Source organism: Cupressus sempervirens, chromosome 6 (genome assembly GCF_028749045.1).
Source record: "Cupressus sempervirens isolate cs-2001-9-10 chromosome 6, ASM2874904v1, whole genome shotgun sequence".
NCBI lineage: Eukaryota > Viridiplantae > Streptophyta > Pinopsida > Cupressales > Cupressaceae > Cupressus > Cupressus sempervirens.
The window spans coordinates 246,491,257-246,516,787 of NC_143123.1; the positions used below are offsets into that span (position 1 = coordinate 246,491,257).

At 34.4% G+C, this 25,531-nt stretch overlaps 1 pseudogene; it reads right to left on the reverse strand.

The window, feature by feature from the left end:
- Positions 1 to 3,096: 3,096 nt before the first annotated feature.
- LOC149552167 (bifunctional protein FolD 4, chloroplastic pseudogene) lies at positions 3,097 to 12,340 on the reverse strand (annotated as a pseudogene).
- Between the last annotated feature and the right edge of the window lie 13,191 nt (positions 12,341 to 25,531).

Sequence of the window (25,531 nt, forward strand, 5' to 3'; positions counted from 1 at the left end):
ACATTTTTGTCTCACTTGAGGTTCACACTTTCCAAGGTGGGTGGGATATTTATTCTCCTCCACACATATTTCATCTTTTAAAGATCACCATTGATCATACTTATGTGAGATTCTTGTGCACTTGGATCACTCAAGGCTCATTCTCCACCCTTGATTTTGCCTCTTAATCTCCACCATCTATTTCTCTTTTAAAAGAGGTTATCTCCTCATTATCTCATATTAGGATTTCATGTTATTGTTGTGATACATGTTTTCTTGGTCATTTTGGAGCACTTGAAGCATTCTTAGTTAATCTTCACTCTAGTTGTATTATGGCATACTTCATAGCCTAGTTTCCTTTTATTACAAAGCTTAGCTCATGTAGCTTAACTAGAAGGATATTGTAACTCTCTTTGTTAGCTCTTGCATTTCATTTAGATTATCTTGTATTTGCATTGCATGAGCATCCACTATTGATTCTTGAATATTGGCATTCTTGCCTCTGCTCTTTGAATCTTTTCTTTTATGGTACACCTTGCAAGGGTTGTGTTGGTGTTTTAAAATGTCATGTTTTAAAAATCCAATGGTAAGAACAAAATATATCTAGGGGTAGCTACTTCCCATATACAAGATATTATAAGGGGATAGCCTTCTTCTAGTTCAAGCTCTGCAAAACCTAGGTGAGTGAACCTCATATTCTTCATATGATACCAGTGTCAAAGCATACAACTGAATCTAACAAAGTAGATAATACCCTTAATCTTCTAGCACTTATACAAAGAATCATGGATATGAAATAGATAATAACACAACACATGAATTTGACAAGCTAAGTGGGGGTAACTCTTTTTAGCTCCTAAATAGAAGGGGAAAAGGATTTTAATTATAAGTTGTTTTTAGCATAACCAAGACATGAACAAAACACATTGATCCTATAGTTGATCAATGCCTTATCTATTGGGCAATTCTACAAATCACTGATATACATCCTTGGAAATCATTAAGACATTTCATGTATCAAGACTTCTAGTTCTATCCATTCACCTTGTGAATCAGATATCTGCATCACTTCTTAATCTCATACTCATCTTATCCCTTGATGAAATCTATAACCCTATGATGATAAACTCGGCATTTACATGACTCCTTAAATCACAAGAAAAACATAACAACATATACAACCTAGAATGGATTGCAACTGAGTTTCATGCTATTTTTTCACAAAACATAAGAGATTACAAACTACATGAATAGGAGACAACATTTAGACTAAAGATAAAACTTGTTGCTGCACTTTTATTCATTTCCTTAAAATAAATACATAAAGGATGCATGAAAACAACTTCTAAAATTGCTAAATAAACTAGAACTATATGTAATCTTATTACTTATTGTTCAATACAAGAAAAATGTTGAAGAATGATTGAATCACAGTCATGACAGAAATTTCAACCTAACTGGAACCATCCTTGTGGTATCACACTAATGAAAAATGTCCAAGAACTGGAACCAACCCAAAGAAAGACATAGGAGAGGAAAGAAGTCCTAGATCTGATCTGGAAATGACACATGTCCACTTAAATCTCTATCCTCTATTGCTACAAAGCATCTATCTTCTCTCTACAACTAAAATCTCAAAGGAATCTCATCATTAAGCTTTAACAAACTCAAAATATCTTCTCTAATTGATGAGAAACCCTTTTTCTGATAAAATCATTAGATATGCATCTAAAATACTAATAAAATCTTCACTAAGATAATTTTGAGGTGAAAAAACATCACCAATTTCATCCTTACCAACTTTGATGCACACCTAGTTTACCATTTTTCCAAAAATCAAATATGAATTAATATACCTGATTACAATTGAAAAATGAGCAGCTAAGACAAAACCCTAAATATTTCAAATATACTACTTCTTATGCAAAAACAAACTTTAAATATGGAAAGTTCATTCTGAGAGCTTTCCCTCAGTATATGATAGTCTTATGTTTTCTTATCAGAGATGCCCAGAAGATCAATTTGAAAAACAAGTTCCTAAACTAACTCTTAGGTCTACATTTTATGCAAATAATTTATCTTTCCTATAGTTTAAAACTTTATATTATATTTGTATCTAGTCAAACTTGTTTGACCAGACTTGACATGTGTTGCCTTGTGATTCGTTAGTTTTTGCATGTCACTACCACCTGAGTGCCACGTAGCACCCTCTAATTGGTCCATTATCTACTCATAGGCCTTTGACACACTACCATGCATCAAATTTTCATTTGGCTTCACATTTTTTCATTTTTAAAATAGTGAGCAAGTCTATTTTGCAAATTTACAACGATCATTGGATCATGCCACATGTCATGATCTAGTGAGTTGCTCTAGCTTTGTGCCATGTCATTACCTCTTGCTATGTGTCACACTATCGTATTTTCAAATGCACATTCAGAAATTGCTGCATATTTTGTGAGAATGTAACATCGTTCCATGTGTTTTTTTGCCACATAAGCACCTCGGGAAGTGCACCAAGCCTAGAATGTTTTTCATGTTGCATAGTGCAATTTGCCCATCTGGATGCCATGTGTCATGTTTTGATTCATCTAGCTTTCCATGTAATCATCTTGTTAGGGCATTCAACACATACTTCATTCAAACTATTATTAAATTCCACCTTCTGGCTAAGGGCCCCACATGCATTTGAAACAGCTTGTCAAAAAGCTCGTGGCTTTAAGACAAATAACATTGTAATGTTTGTGTATAAAAACAAAATGAGATAATGTTTTCCCATCAATATGGGATTAAAAGTATAAACAACATTTCAAATAAGAGAGGATAATCCACAATAAGGAAATTCTTTCTTCGAATAACCACCATTTTTATTATGATCCCAACTATATAACGTCTCCACATGCTAGCAAACCTTTAGCTCTTCACACACAACATAGCCTTTGACAAAAATTCCATGATCTTTCCTCCTCATTAAAATTGGGTTTTTGTATGCACCAATTACCTCATTTTAGCATTGATTCTAGTTACTCCTAACATTTAATTCATATTCCTATTCTTATAGAGTTTATGATATTTCTCAAGCCTATTGCAAAAGGTGTAGACCAAACATCAAAAATCTCAATTAAACTTGTATGCCCATTTTTCCAATTCTAGACTATTGGTCAGAAGCATCGCAATAGTCATTGGACCTACAACACCAAGTACATGAGTTATTCTTGAAGCTATTCTTGAAGCCTCTTCATAGAAAACATTGTTGGAATATTTTTAGAATAACTGGGGGGGTAAATCAGTTATCCAAGGTCTAGGTGTATAAATAAAACTTTTCACAGCTTAGTGAACCCATAAAATATTTATCTTCATGCATGCATCCATAAGATTATGCAATCACTTAAAATTTGTAGGTTACTGTCAAATCAACTTGAAACATGAAACATAATAGATTCATCAACACACTTGACATAGTGATTTGCATGGAAACACAATTTGGGAAAAACCACCAGTAATATGCTACTCTTTTTCACTTTAGGCTAACCCTACTAAAGGTTACAATACACACTATTAAATGCGACCCTATTAAAGGATTTCAATCATCCTGTTAGGAGTGAACCTTGTTAGAGGACTTTAGATCATTCACTTGGAATGTCATCTAGTTAAAAGATTTACAAAAGACTGTTAGGTCAACCTCAATCCAAATAATATAGCCTAGACTAATATAATTAATAGAGAGTAATAGTAAGGCTTGATCCAATAACAACATACAATTCCATTTCTAGATTATAGATTTTTGTTCTAGTCCTCCATTCTACTTAGCCTTCACACATTTTAGCTCTAATAGCTTGTTCACCCTTCAAGCATTCATAGCCTTAAGCCTTTTAGCTTAACATGCCAATGTATATTATTCTCTTAGGTCACTTGATGAAGCCAAACCCTTAACTCCTTGTCTTCCTTAGGTTCTCGCACATGACAACCTTTGCTTCTGAGAAGCCATTCTTATAAATAGGAAATTGAGATCTTTTGTCACTCATTCTCCATTGTCCAATTTAGGGTTAGGATGGATTAGGTAGGATACAATGAATCTACCCCACATTTCATATTTCTTCTAAAAACTTCTCCTTGAATTTTGTGCCACCAACTCATCAATCTTATCTTCCAACTAGTTCACACATTCCAAGAAAATAAACTTGTTAGCTTAGATCCATCAAATTCATGGTCTTTTAAATAATGCATCCACTCAGCATCATCTAGATTCTAATGCTTGGCACATACTATGTTGCTCGGTATCCTCTATAAAATCACTGGGCATGAACTAAAGTTTACTGGTGCTCGACATCAACTAAACTTTACTTGGCATCCACTATTTTTCTCGGCATACACTAGAATAAACTTTTACTTAGCTCCAACTAATTTTTTGCTCGTCTTGCACTGACTTTGCTTGGCACCTACTATCCACTCAATCAAGCTTGGTAAACAAACTTTGTATAACTTGTTCTTCTAAACTTTCTTAGTGTAACCAACCTTTGTAACCTTAAATAGATTATCAATTCATCATGCTATCATTATCTTAACTGATTATTGTACTTCTTTACATAATCATAACTCAACCTTTCCTCTAGGTGTTATTGTTACATCTTTTGATCAAATCCTCTTCATCAATCAAATAAGTGATAGTACTTAAATCATATAAGTAGTTGTCTTACCAGCAAATAGTAGGTTTGACATTAGTGACAAAACAATGATTGAAGCATATTGATCATACTTGTATCAATCGATTCTTAACAATCTCCCTCTTTGGCATTGATGGAAAACCAAACTCACTAGGTTAAAACAGTAAGACAATACCAAAAAGAAAATAATTTCTTGTATTGAAATCTCTCCCTCTATTAGAAACTTCCATCTTCTAAGTAGGTTACAAAATTCTTCCTTATGACTCCCTATGAATTTCTTCTTGTCATATATCTCCCTCTTACTAGGTAGATGTTAGGATTTCTCCCTCTTTGGTAAATCTTCAATCTCTTGTATATCTATCTCTCTTTTTCTTGTATTTTATTATCTCCCTCATCATACTTGTACTTTCCTTTGATCATAAATTATCTCCCTTAGCAATTACTTCCTTGATCATCCCCTTGATCAATAATTATCTCCCTCTTTGACAACAATGTCAAAGAATTGTCATCTTAACATGTAGATATTAACTTCTTCAGTTTCTCCCTCTATCACCTTGCTTGTGACTAATTTGGAGTGTTAGTTCTTTGATTACTTTAGGCAGCTCCTAAAGTAAGATTCACTGCATCAATGTGTAAAATATGAAAATCATCTCGTTTGATGTAGGGCACTCCTTTTATTACTTAAATAGCCTTTGATAGGGGTATCACCCCTAGCTTACATCTTAGATACTCAAGAGCATTCTTAGATAATGCTTTTTTGTGAAGATATCAGCAATTTGTTCTTTTGTGTTGACATATTCCATCTTCACCTTTCTATCTTGAACTAATTCTCTCAAGTAGTGATAATTGATTTGCAATGTGCTTAGTCTTTGTGTGCATCACAAGATTCTTTGATATATTGATAACACTTGTATTATCATAATAAAGTGTTACTAGTTTTATGATCTCTTCCTTCATAACTTTGACTAACTATTTGATCCATGCAATGTTTGTACAATTTATAGTAGCAGCAACATATTTAGCTTTAGCAGTAGATTGTGAGGTGCAATTTTGTTTCTTGCTAGTCCATGTAACCAACCTTTTTCTTAAGAAAATTTCTCCTCCACTAGTGCTCTTTTTTTCATTAATGTTTTTATCCCAATCAGCATCAGTGTAGGCCCTTAATTCATTTTTTTCATTTTTCTTATAGTATAGACTATACTCCTATATTTCTTTCGGGTATCTCATTATTCTCTTTACAGCCATCAAATGATTCTCCCTAGGATTAGCATAGAATCTTGCAACTATCCCTACAAATAATGCTATGCTAGATCTGTTATGTACTATGTATTGTAATTTGTCAATCATAGACCTATAAAATGTTTGATTCACCTTAATTGAATCATCATTTTTTGAAAACTTGTGTCCTATCACCATAGGTGTACTTATTGGTTTGGAATCCTCCAATCCAAAAAAAATTTAGTATTTCTTTGACATATTTTGACTGAGTGATGTATATACCATATTTCATCAGATATACTTACAAACTCATAAAAATTTTAATCTCTCCAAACATAGACACTTCAAATTATTACTTAATTTCATTTTCAAAATCCTTACATAAAGCATCTTGACCTCTAAATATGATATCATCAACGAAAATTTCAGATAACAAAATACCTTTTCCTTTCTCTATCTTTATGTGTAGATTGTTGTTATCATCAATCCTTTCAAATCCAATCTTCACAAGATACTTATAAAGTCTCTCATAACATGGTCTTGGTTCTTGTTTCAAACCATATAGAGCTTTATGTAATCTACATACCATGTTCTTATTGTTAACATCAACAAAACCTTCTGGATGTTCTATGTAAACTTATTCCTCAAATATGCCATTTAGAAATGCAAATTTAACATCCATTTGATAAACTTTGAAACCTTTGTATGTAGAATAATAAAGTAATGTCCTTACTCTTTTCAATCTAGAAACAAAGGAAAATCTCTCTCCATAGTCAATTCCTTCTTCTTGTGCATATCATTTGCATACTAATCTTGCCTTGTTCCTTGTGACTTCACCATTTTCATCTAGCTTGTTTCTGAATACCCACTTGGTGCCAATCACATTTTTGTTTTCGAGTCTAGGAACTAGAGTCCATGTTTTTTTCCTTAATTTTTTCAATCTCTTCTTCCATGGTTTTACTCTAGTTCACATCTTCTAATGCATCTCTCATTGATTTTGGTTCTTTCATGCTCAGAAAATATGTATTATTTCTCAATATATTTGTTGTCATTGGTCTGACATCTTTATCTCCAATAATTTGTGTAGTAGGATGATTTATTTTGACATATTTAGACAATCTTTGTTTAGCTCTAGTTTCTTCAATTTGTCTCCCAGCTTCAGAGTCACTGTGTACATCTTTGTTAGGTATCTCAACATCAAAACTAATCTCTAAATCTAAATGTGCATCAACTTCATTTGGTAATTTGACATCTAAGCATAACTTGGTTCTTGAATGCAACTTACCATTGTTGGTTTGCAGCTTGATTTGCAGCATCTTCTTTAGTAGGCATATGTATACTTTCATAAGAGTATACAAATTATTTGTATTCTTCTGGTTCTTTCATAGGTTCAACCTCATATACTTGTGTATATTCATCAAAGTTCACATTTGCACTTTTCACAACTTTGTTAGTGTTAGTATTTAAACACTTATAAGCTTTAATTCTTGTGAAATATCCTAGCAATATACCTTCTTCACTTTTTCCATCTAGTTTACCACTCTTGAAGTTTTTAAGAATGTAACACTTGCTTCCAAATACCTTAAAGTATTTTACATTGGATGAGTATCCATACCATAGTTCAAATGGTGTTGAATGAGTACCTTTCTTGACTTGTACAAGGTTCAAGGTATAGATTGTTGTACTTATAGTTTATCTTCTATATTGTAAAGCAACACTTCTCTCCATCATAAGTGTTCTAGTGTAGTCTATTACAAATTTGTTCCTTCTTTCAGTAATTCCATTTTGTGGAGGGGTTCTAGGGGTAGATGTTTTTCTTTTGATTCCTCTATCACTATAGAACATCTCAAACTCATTTGCTATGAATTATCCTCATCTATTAGATCTAAAACACTTATACTTTTACTTATTTCCTTCTCAACTCTTGCTAAGTACCACTTAAACATTTGGAAAGCATCAGATTTATTTTTCAAAAACATAACTATCATCATTCTAGAATAATCATCAAAAAACATCATAATGTACTTATCTCCTTTGTAGATTTGCACTTCAATTGGTCCACAAGTCAGTATGAACAATCTCTAATATAATTTTAGAGGTATGAGTTTTACTTTTAAAACATGACTTTGTCATTTTTCCTAATTGACATTGTTTGCACATTATATTATCAGGCTTCTTCAACTTAAGCAAACCTCTAACTTTTCTCATGATACTGATACATACTAGGTTATCAAAATTGACATGACATAACCTTTTGTGCCACAGCCACACATCATCAAATTTTAAAACTAGACAAGTAGCATCCTCTATATCAAGATAGAATAGATTACTCCTAGTTTGATCACCATTTCCAATCAATTTTCCATTTGTGTCATATATCTTGACAGCCTTGTTTTCAAACTCAACTGTACATCCCAAATTATTCAGTTATGACACACTCAAGAGATTATAGTTAAGTCCTTCAACATAGTAAGCACTGTCACATAAAATCTTATCTGTGAGTTTGATAGAACCTTTTCCTTTTATCAAACATGGTGCATCATTACCAAATCTTACACTATTTCCATCATAACAATTCAAGGTAATGAACTTACTTTTATCTCTAGTCATGTGATGTGAACACCCACTGTCAATGATCTATCTATCATTCTTGTTCACACAAGTCACAAGTGTAGTTGCCTTATCTTCATCAAATTCATCCCTCATTGCAACATATACCACTTCATCATCATGTTCACTAGATTCATCTTTTGTTTCCTCTTCAGCAATATAGCATGACTTTTTTCCTTTGTCTTTATATTCATTATTGTCTTCATCTCTCCTAATTTTGTACTTGTCACTACCTCTTTAATTCTTCTTCTCTAAACATCTAGCAGAAATTATGACCAACCTCATTGAAATTGAAATAAATGATAGGTAATTTACCTTTGAACTTGCCTTTACCTTTGTAGAATCTTCATGCCAATAGTGCTTTAAGTTGTTCTACATCCTCCTCATCTGTATGACTATCAATGGACACATACTTTATCTTTTTCTTCTTCTTCTTCTCATTAGGTTCCTTGAGTGACACCTTAGCTTTGAACCCAGATTCAATATTCTTAGGTTTGTGATTATCAAGTTAGATAGCTCAAAAGCAGTGAGTCTACTTACCAAAGTGATAGATTATTCCCTGGTATACATCTCAGTTCTTGAATTGTAGAAACTCTAATAGCATATATGGAAAATAGTGTTCTTAAAACTTTGCTTAATATATTATCATCGTCTATTTTACCATTAGCTCCTCTTGTTGCATTGACAACTTCTTTTATCTTTGCAACATACTGAGCAATATTTTCACCTTCTTCCATTCTCATATCATCAAACTTACCTCTAAGACTTTCAACTTTGGCTCTTAGAACATTGGTGTCTCCTCCATAGATGGCAGCTAAGGCATCCCACATTTTCTTTGTTCTCTCAAGACCTTTGATATCATCAAATTCAGCATAACTTAGGGCAGAGGCAATCTCTAGCATTGCCTAGTTATGTTATTTCTTCTCTTTCATATCCTCAACTATTGGGGCTCCAATAGGATCAACATGATTAGTGGTAATGGTAGATTGTGCATGATCTCCAAGTCCTCCAACTACCTTCATTAAACTTTTCCATGTAGGAAAGTTATCTCTATTAAGCTTGGGTACTTCTCTTTTTGACATCTTGATTTTTGTGCTTCTAGTACCTTCAATCTAGCCCTCTTAAATAGATGGCTTTGATACTAATTTTTGGAATACTTTTAGAATAACTAAGAGGGGGTGGTGAATTAGTTATCCAAGGTCTAGATGTATAAATAAAACTTTTCATAGTTTATTTTGAACCCATAAAATCTTTATCTTCATGCATGCATCGATAAGATTATGCAATCACTTAAAACTTGTAGGTTACTATCAAATCAACTTACAGAAATGTAAACATGAAACATAATAGATTCATCAACACACTTGACACAATGATTTACATTGAAATCCAATTTGGAAAAAACCACTAGCAACATGCTACTCATTTTCACTCTTTTGAAATGATAACCTGTGAGAGGCCAACTTTACTAAAGGTTACAATACACACTATTAAATGTGACCTTATCAAAGGATTTCAATCACCCTATTAGAAGTGAGTCTTGTTAGAGGACTTTAGGCCATTCACTTGGAATGTCACCTAGTTCAAGGATTTACAAATGACTATTAGGTCAACCTTAATCCAAAGGATTTACCCTAGACTGATAAAATTATTAGAGAGCAATAGTAAGGCTTGATCTGATAACAACTTACAACTCCATTTGTAGATTACAGATCTTTGTTCTAGTCCTCCATTCTACTTGGTCTCTACACATTAGAGCTCTAATAACTTGTTCACTAGGGTAAACTTTAACAAAGCTGCCTCCAAAAAAAGATATAAAATATTGGTGAACCTTTCATTATTTTGAAAAAATAAAATTATCTCTATTCACGAATCTCACAATTTTTTATTCCAAATATGATTAATATTGGCAATTATTTTCAAAACATATTTTTTTGTATAAAATATTGATAAATCTCAATAATAATAGGAGGTTCATCAATCGTTATGGAATATTACAAATCAAAATTGAACATTTTTTTTTACCTCGTGGAATATTATGAGAATCGTTACATATACTTTAAATTAGTAGTGAAACCTAAATATTGGTGAAATATCCTTAAAGTAACTAATAATTATGATAATTATTGGTCAAGTCAATTTAGTTTCTCCAATAATATATAATATATAGGTGATTCAAACCTAATTATGTATCAAATATTGTGGCAAATATTTGAGTTTAAATTTTTCAATAAAATAAATTATTGAGCAATTTTAAATATTCTAGAACTAAATTTTATAAAGCTATGACAATTTAGGTCATATCAAATATTAAATTATTAGCCAAATTACTAGCCAAAAATTTCTAAAATTAGCCAATTTATGAATATTAGCCACAAAAATACCTTTTGTTCATCCTTCAAGCATTCATACTCTTAAGCCTTCTTGCTTAAAATGTTAATGTAGACTCTTCTCTTAGGTCACTTGATGAAGAAAAACCCTTGACTCCTTTTCTTCCTTAGGTCCTCACACATGACAACCTCTACTTTTGACCACCCATTCCTATAAATAAGAAATTAAGAACTTTTGCTACTCATTCTCCATCATTCAATTTAGGGTTAGGATGGATTAGGTAGGATATAATAAATCTACCCCTCATTTCATATCTCTTCTACAAAATTTTCCTTGAATTCACCTAAAAATAATTTACCTTCAATTTTGTGCCACCAGCTCATCAATCTTATCTTCCACCTGGTTCACACATTCCAAGAAAATAAACTTGTCATCTCAGATCCATCAAATTCATAATCTTTTAAATAATGCAGCCACTTGACATTATCTAGCTTCTGATGCTCAGCACATAATGCATTGCTCAGCATCCTCTATGAAATCTTTTAGCATGAACTAAAGTTACTAGTGCTTGGCATCAACTAAAATTTACTCAACATCCACTATTTTTCTTAGCATACTCTAGTATAAACTTTTACTCGACTCCAACTAATTTTTTGCTTGGCTTGCACTGACTTTACCTAGCACCTACTATCTACTCAGTGAAGCTTGATAGACAAACTTTGTGTAACTTGTTCTCTAAACTTTCTTAGTGTAACCAGCCTTTATAACCTTAAGTAGATTATCAATGTATCATGTTATCACTATCTTAACTAATTCTTGTACTCCTTTACATAATCATAACTCAACCTTTCCTCTAGGTGCTATTGTTACATCTTTTGATCAAATCCTCTTCATCAATCAAATAAGTGATAGTACTTAAATCATATAAGCAGTTGTCTTACCAACAAAAAGCAGGTTTGACATTAGTGACAAAATAATGATTGAAGCATATTGATCATACTTGTATCAATATTTTCTCAACAATATCCCTCTTTTATAGTCTTCTTTAATCTATTTCCAACAAACATCTCCAACTAATTGGTAGCCTCTTTTAGCATTAGCATCCTCTACTGTATTAATGTCAACATCAATTACCATAGTACCAAGTTTTAGCCAATCATATTGAACCAAATTTGGTACACCTACTGTAGAAATAAGAATGTCTACTTCATGAGTAAAATTTGTAGCATTTTTGGTATAGAAATGCATGATAGTAATGGTTGTATTGTGCCTCTACAAAAGCATAGAAATAGGTATTCAAAGAACATTGGAACGTCCTATCACAACTACCTTCTTTCCCACTATATCTATTCTAGATCAAAGCATCAGCTCGATGTATCCTTTTGGCATACAAGGTACAAATAAAGGCTTTCCCCTTGCATTTCTACCCATCCAATATTTAAAGGATGGAAACCATCAACATCTTCTTCTATGCTACTAGTATTCAAGATCTTCACCTCATTCATATGCTTTTCTATTCCCCTATTTCCAAACTTCATTTGGAATGCTTAGAATCACAAGAGGGAAATGAAGCTTGACATCCCCTTGTGAGCAATAAATTTGAGTAGAATAGTAGGTTCAATGAGCATGTGGATGATTCTTGCAAACTGGTAAGGCCTTGGTCCATTCATGAGTCATACCCAAGACTTTATAAGATTAAAGCAAGCTAGAAAAGGAATTAGGTCAAGTTGTTGTTGGCTACCATTGGCTAACGGCAAAGAAGAAAGTCCTCTAATTTGAAAAGGTGTGGCATCAACAAACATCCACAACTTCACTTTGCAACTACTCCAAGTATCTCCTCTTTATCACATGTCTTTTTCTATTGACTTCAACCTTTGCTCATTTTTTTATGTGGATAGACACGCATTAAATTAGAACTAAAGACATTTTTTTTGCATTATCATCAATGAAGGTCTTCCATTGGAAACAAATGAAACTATGGTCTTGAAATTAATATAATGGTTGGAAGGTCTCCATGCATTCCTTTCCCAAGTCAATGCAACAATTTGAAGTTTATAATGGACCAAAATTTAAGACTCCACATTGGCAACAATGATTAGTGCTACATTCTCCCCATCCATGACGTCCTCCTTTTCTCATGGAAGAGTGAGTGATACAAATTTGTATTCAATCTATGGTGAGTTTATGATGGGAAAATCAATGTTTTCAAAACAATTTGCACTCCACACTACGATCCAAGAGAAAGCCAAATTCTCTTCAATCAAAAGTCATTTTAGAATCACACTCCACAAGTTTTAATTGTGAGTTTCTCTATCTCATTTGAATAAACTTGCAGATGAGACTACACCATCTTACTTAGAAAATAGGAATGATGAACGAAGAAAACTAGGGTATTTGGTTAATTAAGAAAAATGATAGCCTTGGGAGGACCATATTGTAACTAGCAGCACACAAAGACCATATGCATCTTGTGGTTGAGAGATGCTACAATCCATACTATAACTAGTAATGGAATTCATCCATGAACTTTGATTGTTGTCATGGTGTAGGCACATAAATCCCCTTTATTTCTTTTCTCCTTATGATATACAATCACATTGCATTGTAGGAGACATTTAAAATAAAAGGATCTATTAACTTATTCTTCTACATCTTCCAAAATTCACTTCACTAATGCCTTCTTCATGACAATAGCAACCTTCAAAAGAAAACCTCGACAACTCACCAATCTGCTAAAAAAGTTAGGCCCTAAAGTGGGTCTAGCTAAAAAGATTTTGAACTAAAAAACCTAACCCTTTAGATTGATTTACTAAGATTTTCATATCGACTAGATTCCAAATCAATCACTACTTTATCATTTCAAAACTCATTTTTGCATTGTCTTGACAACTATTATTTTTTGCCTAGAAGCCACTGAGAGTAGCTTTAAAAACTGACCAAATACCTGACTAAGCTCTAAAAACTAGCATGTTGATTATTTTTTCTACATCCTCTTACCCTATCAAATTTTGTCTAATGACAACATCTGGGTCAAAAGATATTAACTCTCAAAGGTACTTTCTTAAAACCGTCTGCAAGTAAACATGTAAAAAAATAACAAAATGCATTTGGTTCTAGCTTTGAAAATAGGTCAAATTGGCACTTGGGAGCACAAAAATTGGGGCATTAATTCACTGTCATGAGGAGAGTACAATTTTTTTTAATTTTGTCTCATGATGAAACCTAATACAAAATTGACAAGCAATCAAAGTGGGGTACTTAGAATTGTAGAACTCGAAACATTGGCAGAAAAGTGATTTTCACAAACAAAATGGACCTGGAAAAGTGTGTAGACAAATTTGTCCAGATTTGAAAAATGGAACACTTAAAATATTTTGAGAGTAGAACATAGTGGTACAATCCATTTAATCTCATCAATCCTAGATTTAGAATTATGATATCTCAAATAGGGCTACTAATCAATCTGCATTTTAGGACATCAGTAAAACTCTACAAATTGCATTTAGAATCGCATTTGAAAACTAATCAAAGGGATTCATCATAGGCTCAAATCTAGAACATAGTAAGTATCTAATCTCTAGAATGCAATGAAAAAGGAATTTTCTTATTAGGGTCAACTACATCAAAGTTATAACTATTTTAAAAGGGCTTCCAAATTTTTTGAATAATATGCATTAGCATGACAACAGTAAACAACCAACTTTGAAGAATTCAAAACATATCAAAATGACTTGAAAATTGAAACATAGGTTCTTTGATATGCATAGTAATACTCCCAAAGTGGTGAGTCATAAGACATAACTAGGTACATGATATTCAAATGCAAACTAGGCTTCCTGTCATTGTTTGACACTTAAGCAAAAATGCAAATCTGAATAGTTGTCAAAATGAAACTTCACAGAATAACTCGAAATGGAAATTTATCATTATGGGACACATGCATAAACTAAATAAAAAGTGTTAGAAACATTAAACACCTCTTAGGCCTCTAAAGGATAATCAGATATGCATGCATTAAATGTTCTTATAGGGGATGCATTTTTGAGTCCCAATAGTGGCTCTATCTAGGGATGCATGTCTCTTGTGGGCATGGAAAGTATCCAAATATCTAGAGGAAGAAGACCACTCCAAAAAAACTCTTGAAAAACTTATTGAAAGCAAGAAAAACTACTCCTAAACTTTACAAATGATGGCCTTGAGCCATCAAAACTCAACAAAACTTATTACTGTTAGAAACAATAATCCACCAAGATAATTGAGAGGGGGGTGGTGAATTAGTTATCCAACAACTAAAAAATGTGTCAACCTTAAAAAATCTTATACATTCAATGAGAGTAAATATCAACCATAACAAGATGCACATAGACAATTACACCAAATATGTTAACTAGGGAAACCCTTAATCAAAGGGAAAACCCTGGTGGGAATGATGCCCACAAGATGATGTACTAATATAAATATTCCTTGTTAGAATATGGACCTTGTTAGGAGTCTATTACAATATTTAGTATATAGAGTCCCTATTAGGAGACTTTGAATCACTGTTAGGAGATTCCAACCCTATTAGGAGTTGTAGAAGACAGAAAGACCCACTATCCAAATAGCTTCTAGGGCAAGAACACTAAACTCATTGTCCAAATTATCTCTCAACTATTCCTTGTAGAATAATTGTGTGTAATGAACTTTATCTTCTTTCCTTTGTCCTCTCAACTAGACCAATCACTGCTAGACCTTGTAGAGTAGGTCACAAACCTTAGATCCAACTATCCAACTTTGGATCACTCAATAAAACCTTGGCAATGAAGTTTCCTTCACTTCCACTCTTCTCTGCTCAACTTTGCATTCCTCTCTTTGTGCTACTTACACTAACTTCTCTTTGATACCAAATATAAAGGAAAATATCCTTCCTTTATATCAAATCCATAAAACAAATTCCCTCAATCACCTGTTACACCTTCTCAATTAATTATTATAGGACCACATTAAAAACATGATACACTTAGTGATAACAGATGCCAGATATAGAAAATGCACTTAGAATCATAGAAAGATTTCAAGCTAACCCTAGATAAGCACATTATGTAGTAGTTAAGAGAATATTTAGATATTTGAAGAGAGCATCAAAGTTTGGATTATGGTATGACAAATCTAATGATTTCACATTATATGCTTATACTGATGTTGATTGGACAGGTATTATGGATGATAGAAAGAGCCCCAGTGGTGGAGCATTCTTTCTTGGAGGAAGATTGGTTTCTTGGTTAAGTAAAAAGTGGTATTGTATCTCATAGAGTATAGTAGAGGTAAAATATGTTGCAACAACAAACAATTGTAATCAAGTTGTTTGGATGAAGTAGATGCTAAAGGATATAATGATAGAATTTAGTGAGCCTACTGTCATACATTGTGATAACACAAGCACAGTGAATATGTCTAATAATCCAGTGTTTCATTTAAGACTAAGCACATTTCTATCAAATATCACAGGTTCAGAGAGAAAGTTGTAGAAAAGGAAATAAAATTGGAGTATGTAAGAACCAAACAGTAGATTGTAGATATTTTCACTAAGCCTCTTCCCAAAGAGACTTTTGAGTATTTGTGAGGTATGCTAAGGGTTATGCCCCTACCTACATCAGAGTAAATGATGTAAGAGTGCATCAGTCTAGTGGTATAGAGCACTATTGTTTGTCTTGATTGAATTTTGATGCTTCCTATATGGGTGAGTATCTATGATGGATAGAGTCATCTAGGATTCTTGATAGATATTGGTTTGAATAGTGTTTTTGGACACTTGAGTAGGTTAGAGATAGTTGTTGTAGAGATTGACAGGATGTAATGATAGTGATGCAGGAGCATCCAGAGGTATAAGGGAAATCCTGTGTCACCCAAAAAAATGTACTTAGACTTATTTTTTGTTTCATGTGTTTTCATTTTTGGACACCCATTTGGTTCAAATAAAGGTTCCAACTCTCATAGTTCAACTATCAGTGTGCTAGAAAATCCCAAAAAAATAGGAGCATGCAATTTGGCCATCATTTTGGTGACCTAGAAGGTGTGAATTGGCCAGATGAATGTAATTGTGATTTAGAGCATTCCAGAAAAAGAATCAGGTCAAAAGGCCCCATGGTTTGAAAGTTATTGCAGTTTTTCGAGTTTTTGAGACCTCCTAAGAATGCTTCAAAGTCAGGATAGAGGCATTAAATGACCTCAAAAAGGTCCAAAAAATGGGGGATGAGTAAAGCTGGTCCATAGAGCTATAGAGTGCTTTGAGAGATTTTCAAAAATGTAAATGGTTTGTCAATCGGAGCTATGGTTCAAAAGTTATGCCTCTCGAAAGTTCGATTACCATTTTTGGATTCTTCTAGATTTGCACCGACTTCTAATGCAACTTTTGGAACCTTCTATTTGGTTGGTGGATGCCTACTAGCACTTTATAGAATGTACTCCTAGTCCTTAACCCTTCGGGGTCTATTTAAGGAGATTTCTATCATTGTAAAAGGCAGTTCGGAGTGGAGTTTGAGAGGAGGGAATGAAAGGAGAAATTATCTCCAGATTTATGCTATTGTAAGCCCTTAGGGCATGTTTTGAAGTTTATTTTCTCTATACTATTTGTACTAGCTTATTTTCTTAGTTAATATAATTTCCCCTTTTCTGTTGTATCTATTCTGTTCTTGGGTTGTGTCCCCATCAAGTGGTATCAGAGCCGATTTTCCTGAGTGTGTAGACAGAGCACCGACTGTGAGGCAGTTTGCACCAGGACTGTGTGGTTGTTGGTTTGAGTTAGCAAATGCCTCCATGAAGAGAGCATGGCAAAAGGGCCAGAGCTATTAATCTTGAGGAGGTTAGAGCCCTCCAAAAGAAGGTACAAGCATTGCAAGAGGAGCTCTGTAGAGGAGCAAATGTTGTCGCTGGTGACGACAATGAGGATGATAATGAAGAAGAAGTTATGGGACCAAAAGGGGAATTTGATGGGGAAGTTTTGAATCATGCAAAAGAAAGGCTTTTTAGGGCCATTACTAAGTTTGGGAAAAGACCCACAATTGAAGTGGGTGTATTTTTAGGAAATCTGAAACCAGATGAGTTGATCGATTGGATCAATTAACTGGAAGAATACTTTGAGTATGAGGATATCAGGGACCCAAATAGGGTTAAGTTTGCAAAGGCCAAACTAAAAGGCCATTCCAAAATTTGGTGGCAAGAGGTTCAATTGGAAAGAAACAGAAGAGGAAAGGAGAAGATCACAAGATGGGACCGCATGGTAGACAAATTGAAGAAGCAGTTCATTCCTATGGACTACGAGCTTGATTTGTTTAAGAAGATGCATGGGTTAAAGCAAGCCGGAAGATCAGTCCAAGAATATATAGAGGAATTTTATCAACTCTTGATTAGATCGAGGCATGCAGAAGCAAATAAAGAGAAGGTTTCTCGTTATATCAGTGGGTTGCGACCTAGCATCCAAGAGGAATTAAGTCTGGTAAGAATGACCAGCATTGAAGAGGCATACCAGTTTGCCCTATGAGTTGAAGAGAAGTTGAATAAAAGGTTTGAAGGAAGAAAAAGAGGGTGTGGTCAAGGAGGAAGGGGAAGCGGTAGATCATCTGGAGGCCGCAATGAAACCCAAAAGAAAAATGAAGATGTGGGTACTAGCAAGAACCAAAGGAATGAGGGTTTCAACCACTCCCATGATCAAGACTTTGGAAATCAGAGAGGAAGAGGTAGAGGATGTGGACAAGGAAGAGGAGGATTTCATGGTACCTATTTCCATTGTAATGAAGAAGGTCATCGTGCCTTTGAATGCCCTCAACGACCAGGAAGGATAGATAGGAGAGCTGAGGGCCAAGCTAGGGTTGCTCATGTGGATGAGGATTCACAATCATCACATTCAGAGGATGCAGAAAGAGGAGAGACCTTGGTAAATGAAAGAGTCCTACTAAGTGGTGAGATTGAACTAGGACAACGGAGGAGTTTGTTCCGTACCAGATGCAAGTATGAGGATAAATGTTGTGATTTGATCATTGATGGTGGTAGCACTGATAACTTGGTATCAAAAGAGATGGTCTCTAAGCTGAAGCTCAAGAGGGAGAAACATCCCCAGCCCTATTGGATTGCTTGGGTAAAAGATGATCATAAGGTCCTGGTAAGTGAACAATGTTTAGTGAAATTCAAAATTGGGAGTTACCGTGATGAAGTTCTCTATGATGTTATTTTGATAGATGTTTGCCATCTATTATTGGGTAGACCATGGTAGTTTGATAGACATGCAGTACATGATGGACATGCAAACACATACTCTCTGACAAAGGATGGAGTTTGCCACAAATTGAAGCCCATGAAAAAGGAAGGTGAAAAGGTATGTAGTAGTGCTAGGATTTGTCTTGTTGATGAAAGGAAGTTTTTAGATGGCATGAAACATCAGCATATGTGCTATGCTTTGATTCCTAGGAAAGATAAAGAAGGTAGTAGTGAAATGCCACTTGAAGTTTCAAATTTACTAGGGGAGTTTGGAGATATTATCTCTGATATTGTTCCAGATGGATTACCACCAGTAAGGCAAATCAGTCATCAGATAGATCTAATTCCAGGAGCTAGTTTGCCTAACAAGGCTACTCATAGGATGACTCCTACTAAAGCAGAGGAGCTAAATAGATAGGTTCAGTAGCTATTGAGGAAGGGGCTTGATTTGAGAGAGCATGAGTCCATGTGCAGTACCTGCAGTACTCACACCAAAGAAGGATGGAGAGTGGAAGATGTGTATAGATTCTCGAGCTATAAATAGGATAACCATCAAGTACTGATTTCCTTTGCCAAGGATGGATGATCTTATGGACTGCTTGAGTGGAGCTCAGTACTTCACAAAGATAGATCTAAAGAGTGGTTATCACTAGATATGGATTCGAGAAGGAGATGAGTGGAAAACAACCTTCAAGACCAACGAGGGTCTTTATGAGTGGTTAGTCGTGCCCTTTGGATTGACGAATGCCCCAAGCACCTTCATGCGGCTCATGAATGAGGTACTTAAGAAGTTCTTAGGAAAATTTGTTATTGTCTATTTGGATGATATTTTAATTTTCAGCAAGACTTTGGAAGAAAATTTACTGCATATTCGTAGTGTGCTTGAAAGGCTAAGGGAAGAGAAACTATTAATTAATCTGAAGAAATGTAACTTTGCAAAAAGGGAGTTAGTCTATTTGGGGTTTGTTATATCACCCAAATGTCTCAAAATGGATCCAGAGAAGGTAAAAGCCATCTTGGAATGGCCTACTCCAAGATCTGCTACTGAGGTAAGATTATTTAATGGTCTGGTTAGTTTTTACAAGAAGTTTATTAAGAATTTCAGTGGCATATGTGCACCCCTAACTGATACAATAAGAGGGGATAGAAAAGAGTTCAAATGGACTACAGCAGCTGCGAGAAGTTTTGAATTGCTGAAGAAGAAGGTGACAGAACAGCCTGTGTTGGCACTTCCAAATTTTAGAAAAGTGTTCCAGGTGGATTGTGATGCTAGTGGTAGTGCTATTGGGGCTGTATTAAGCCAAGAAGGTAAACCTATTGCATATTTTAGTGAAAAATTGAATGATGCAAAGAAGAAGTATTCTGTTTATGATCAAGAGTTCTATGCAATAGTTCAAGCCTTAAAGAAATGGAGGCATTATTTATTGCCAAAGGAATTTATTTTGTATACTGATCATCAGGCATTACAGTACCTAAATAGCCAAGGTAAATTGAATCAGAGGCATATGAAGTGGGTAGAGTTCTTGCAGAGTTATACATTTGTGTTGAAGCATAGAAGTGGAAAATCTAACAGGGTTGCAGATGCACTAAGTAGGAGACAGTTGTTGCTTACAGTAATGCAAGTTGAAGTAGTTGGGTTTGATGAACTCAAGAATTTGTACCTTGAGGATCCTAATTTTGCTAAAGCATGGAAAGCTTGTAAAGAACCTGTTGCTGTAGATAGAACCAAGTGGTTAGACTATTTGATTCAGGATGGCATGTTGTTCAAGGGTAGTCAATTGTGCATTCCAAGGAGTTCCATGAGGGAAAATCTGATTAAGGAGAAACACAGTGGAGGGATGGCAGGACATTTTGGTCGAGATAAGACCATTGCCATTCTTAGAGAACATTATTTTTGGCCTCAAATTTCATAGGATGTGAAGAAGTTTGTACAGAGTTGCCAGGTTTGTCAAGTTGCCAAGGGGTTTAGTCACAATACTGGCCTATATCAGCCATTGCCTATTCCATCGAGGCCATGGGATGACATAAGTATGGATTTTGTTCTTGGATTGCCAAGGACACAAAGGGGTAATGACTCAGTATTCATGGTGGTTGATAGGTTCTCCAAAATGGCACATTTCATTCCATGCCACAAAACTCATGATGATGTCCATATTGTAGACTTGTTTTTCAAAGAGGTGGTAAGACTACATGGTCTTCCAAGGAGTATAGTTTCTGATAGAGATACTAAATTTGTGGGGTATTTCTGGAGGACATTGTGGAAAAAGTTGAGAATAGACTTGAAATTCAGTTCCACGCATCACCCACAAACTGACTGCCAAACAGAAGTGGTAAACAGAAGTTTGGGCAATTTGCTGAGATGTTTAGTTGGAGATAAGCCCAAGGGATGAGATTTGATTCTACCACAAGAAAAGTTTGCTTACAATAACTCTATAAATAGGAGTACTGGAAAATCACCATTCCAAATTGTATATGGAAATAGCACAAGGACTGCACCAGAATTGAGGAAGATAGAGCAAGGGGAGAGGACAAGTGTTGAAGCGAAAGAATTTGCTGAACATATCAAGTGTCTACATGAGGAGGTTCAAGCACACATTACCAAGATGAATCAAGAGTATAAAGCTAGAGCTGATCAAAGGAGAAGACATAAGGAATTCCAAGTAGGGGATCTAGTCATGGTGTACTTACGAAAAGAGAGATTTCCAGCCGTTACTTACAACAAGCTGAAAATGAAGAAATTTGGTCCCTGCAAAGTTTTGAAGAAACATGACTAAGGAAATGCATATGAGGTGGAGCTGCCAGATGGTATTCACATTTCTCCCATTTTCAACATTGCAGATTTAACAGAGTATCATGATGATGGTGCAGATGAGGAGCTGGTGTTAGAGCCATGTCCAATTCCTACTTCTAAGAAGGAGGAGATAGAAGACATTCTAGATCATCGTGTGGGTAGGAGTACTAGAAACAGGCAGCATGAAGAGTATTTGGTCAAATGGAAAGGACAACCGATCGAGGATTCAACTTGGATTTTAGCAGCTGAGGTTTCCTATTTGGGATTTCCTCTACCATTCATAAAGTGACAGAGTCACTTTTCAATCTACCCTAGGTGTCTGATGCAGGAGCATCCAGAGGTACAAGGGAAATCCTGTGTCACCCAAAAAAATGTACTTAGACTTAGTTTCAGTTTCATGTGTTTTCATTTTTGGACACCCATTTGGGTCAAATAAAGGTTCCAACTCTCACAATTCAACTATCAGCGTGCTAGAAAATCCTAAAAAAATAGGAGCATGCAATTTGGCCATCATTTTGGTGACCTAGAAGGTGTGGATTGGCCAGATGAATGTAATTGTGATTTAGAGCATTCCAAAAAAAGAATCAGGTCAAAAGGCCCCACGGTTTGAAGGTTATTGCAGTTTTTTGAGTTTTGGAGACCTCCTAAGAATGCTTCAAAGTCAGGATAGGGGCATTAAATGACCTCAAAAAGGGCTAAAAAATGGGATTTGAGCAAAGCTGGTCCATAAGGCTATAGAGTGCTTTGAGAGCTTTTCGAAAATGTAAACGGTTCGTCAATCGGAGCTACGGTTCAAAAGTTATGCCTCCCAAAAGTTCGGTTACAGTTTTTGGATTCTTCTAGATTTGCACTGACTTCTAACGCAACTTTTGGAACCTTCTATTTGGTCGGTGGATGCCTACTAGCACTTTCTAGAATGTACTTCTAGTCCTTAACCCTCCGGGGTCTATTTAAGGAGATTTTTGGCATTGTAAAAGGCAGTTCGGAGTGGAGTTTGAGAGGAGGGACTGAAAGGAGAAATTATCTCCAAATTTATGCTATTGTAAGCCCTTAGGGCATGTTTTGAAGTTTATTTTCTTTGTACTGTTTGTACTAGCTTATTTTCTCAGTTAATATAATTTCCCCTTTTCTATTGTGTCCATTCTGTTCTTGGGTTATGTCCCCATCAGATAGATGGTTGCTGAAACCTTTGTCATTGATGTCAATGGAGGAGAGATTATAGCATGAAAAACATTTTGATACATGGGAGAAGTTATAGAACACATTGAGGTAGATCAATGGGGGACAAGAATGTCAACAATTGATGTCAGTAATAAGTTTAAGGAAATACAAAATCTAGTATGATTAATGAAGAGGTTTTGAAAAGAAAGGACAACAGTCTTTATCAGTTGGTATTTTTGGAACTAAATGTTTTTCATCTATGTAGCCATCAATGCCGAAGGGGGAGATTTTTGGAAGCATAAATGTCGATGATATCCCTATGGGGGAGTATTGTAGAAACATGATTAGATCATTTATCATGATGATATTTTACATTCATGAGTATGTTTGTCATTGATTTCAACATAGCAGTTTCTATTGTATCTAACAGAAGAATGATGGTAAAGATTAAGTTGGTGTGGACAAATCGTTGAGTATTTTCACTAGTGAGTTTGATGGGAGATACTAATAAGTTTCTAGTATATATAGCTAACCTTGGGTGAAAAAAATATTAAGGCGAAGATTGCTCAGAGATAGAGTTTAGAGAAGCATGCTCTATTAAAATTGTTCTATCTCTTATTAGATTTGTTATTTTGAGAAGCAAGGTTAAAGGCATGTAGAAGACATGCTAGGGATAACATGGCTAAGCTCACTCATCATAATAATACACATACAAAAAGTTATTCAAGTTATCAAGTGACAAATTGATGTTATCGGTAAGTAAAATATGTTCTTAATGAAGTCATATAATAATTAATTGAGGTGGTGTAATAGCCAACTCAAGGGACTTATTTTATGGACTCAGTATAAAGGAAGGAAATTTTCCTTTCTTATAATTTTTTTTTTTAAATAAAAGAGAAATAGAGGAGAAAATATGTGAACTCTAAGTAATCGGGTTGATATGCGAAGATAAGAAAAGCAGGGCAAAGTTGGAGAAAACTTCATTACTGAGGTTTTATTTTGAGATCCAAGGTTTATGGCCTGATCTACAAGGTCTAATAGTGATTGTTCAAGTTGACAGGATAGAGGAAAGAGGATAAATCATAGTACAAACAATTATTCTACAAGGAATAGTTGAGAGATTAGTTGTACAGTGAAGTTCAATGGTATTGCCTCAGTAGTTGTTTGGACAATGGATTCTTCTACCTTCTACAACTCCTAATGGGGTTGGGATCTTCTAACAAGGATTCAAAGTCTCCTAACAGAGACTCTTATGCACTAAATGTGTTTATAGACTCCTAACAGGGTCTACCCTCTAACAAGGAATATATATATATATATATATATATATATATATATTTGTGGGCATCATTCTCGTCAAGGTTTTCCCTCTAATGAAGGGTTTCCCTAGTTAACAAATTTGGTGTAATTGTGTATGTGCATCTGGTTATGGTTGTTGTTTACTTTAGTTACATGCTTAAGATTAATTAAGGTTGATAAATGTTTTAGTTGGATAATTATTCACCCACTCCCTCTCAGTTATCTTGGTGGACTATTATTTCTAACAGATGGATTTCCCTTGAAATTTTTCCAACTTCCAGGTACTTTAAATAGTGGTCCATTCTTTTATTATATAATCTTATACTTGTAATCTAATCCAATAACCCCCTATGCACTCCCTAAAAATAGCTAATGATATTGAGATTATTTTGCATGGAACAATGTTTTTTTATCAAAAACTAAGTGACAAGTGCTTATGTATATTTGGGCCCTCCATATGTTAAGGGTGAAACATTATATCCCAATTCAAACCCCAATCCACTATTTTGATTTCATATCATTACTCAAATAGTTTTCCTTTTATCCATTTATGAATCTAACAAAAATTAAATCTTCTTACAAGGTGGAATATCTGAAGTACAAAGTTAAAGGGTTCTCTCATTAAGAGTATGACAAACTATTTTGGACCTTTTTCATTTTAGAAACTTATGCTCCTTGAGAAAGAGGGGCTATGTTTGAGGTACATTAGGAACCACTATAGGGGTAAAATAAAAAATATCCCTAAGTACACGCCCTCCTTGCATTCCTAATTTAGAGTGGTAGAATATTGTGTTAGATGTAGGGGAAATAATCATAAGATATAAAGGAAAACCACCAAAAGAAGACAAAAGAACATGTGTGATACTATTACAAATGTAATTATATACTAAATTTTTTTTTTTTTATATGATAAAATAATTCAAACTTTTCATAGATTTCCTAACACATAAAAAGAAATCACAAGCAAGAGTAGATAAGCATGGGAAACACAAACTTAGCTCTGGTGGTTATTCTAAACTTGTCGTACGAGTTGTAAGTATTAGTAAATGAAAAATTATATGCAAATATTAATAAATTGCAATAAATTTGGATTTGATGAAATAGTGTGACAAAATTTCATGATACTGAGCTAAAATGCATGGCTCAAAATTCAAAAGGAAGATCTCAAAACATGACAAGAAAATAGCCTTCAAATAAGGTTATTAAGCTGTGGCTAAACAATTAAAGGAAATGGGTGTGCAAGGTT